Source organism: Nannospalax galili, unplaced genomic scaffold (genome assembly GCF_000622305.1).
Source record: "Nannospalax galili isolate Female #2095 unplaced genomic scaffold, S.galili_v1.0 scaffold586, whole genome shotgun sequence".
NCBI lineage: Eukaryota > Metazoa > Chordata > Mammalia > Rodentia > Spalacidae > Nannospalax > Nannospalax galili.
In genome coordinates this window covers 6,264,896-6,265,731 of record NW_008355363.1, presented here as the reverse complement: position 1 = coordinate 6,265,731, position 836 = coordinate 6,264,896, and positions in this window count along the sequence as shown.

Sequence of the window (836 nt, the reverse complement as noted above, 5' to 3'; positions counted from 1 at the left end):
GCTCTAAATTTGATAATATGGGCAATCTTTTACCGCCATCTAACAATCAGGGAAACTGGTGGAGGGCCCTGCTCCAGGGCCCCAGAACCTCAGTGTATGGAGCAATGACACCTGCCAGAGAGACTCATGGCAGCGGCAGGATTCGTTTTATTCCTCAAACCAACCCCTTCATGTCTCCGACCTCATTAGAGGTACCCCAGGAAGCACAGGATTGGACCTCTGTACCACTGCCAGAGCAGTGTTAACACCACAAATGGGGGTTCAAGCTCTACCTACAGGTGTCTATGGTCCACTCCCCAGACATTCCTTGGGGGACATAGGATGGAAAGATCCCCTCTTTGGGGAATGGAAACCCGCTACACCATTGTTAGCATGGGTGAGGGGGACTGTTTGTGTTTTTCCCCCAGGTACTGATAAACCTATCTGGATTCCTGAAAGATATTGTCGAACAATCAATCCCCTGGAAGACCATGGAACATCTCAACAAAATAACAAAGGTGATGATCCTCATCCTTCTGACACAGACATGGAGCATACAGGGTAATGTAACTGTTTGGAGTCTAGTAAAAAATCCTCCCATATTAATGGCAGTCGGATTGCAAAGTTCATTATTTCCATCCCTACATGTCACTAACTATACGCTAGGACGGCCCGCTAGCAATGTCTGAATTCAACAACAATCAATCAATACTACATTTTCCCTTGTAGAAACATTCTGTTTCATGAAAAGACCTTTTCCATAATAGAGTTCAAAATTTAACCAGAGATGGTATACTCCCTGCTTCTCACTGCTGACCAAGCAATACGAACTATAATCCACCTAAGGTGCTATTGTG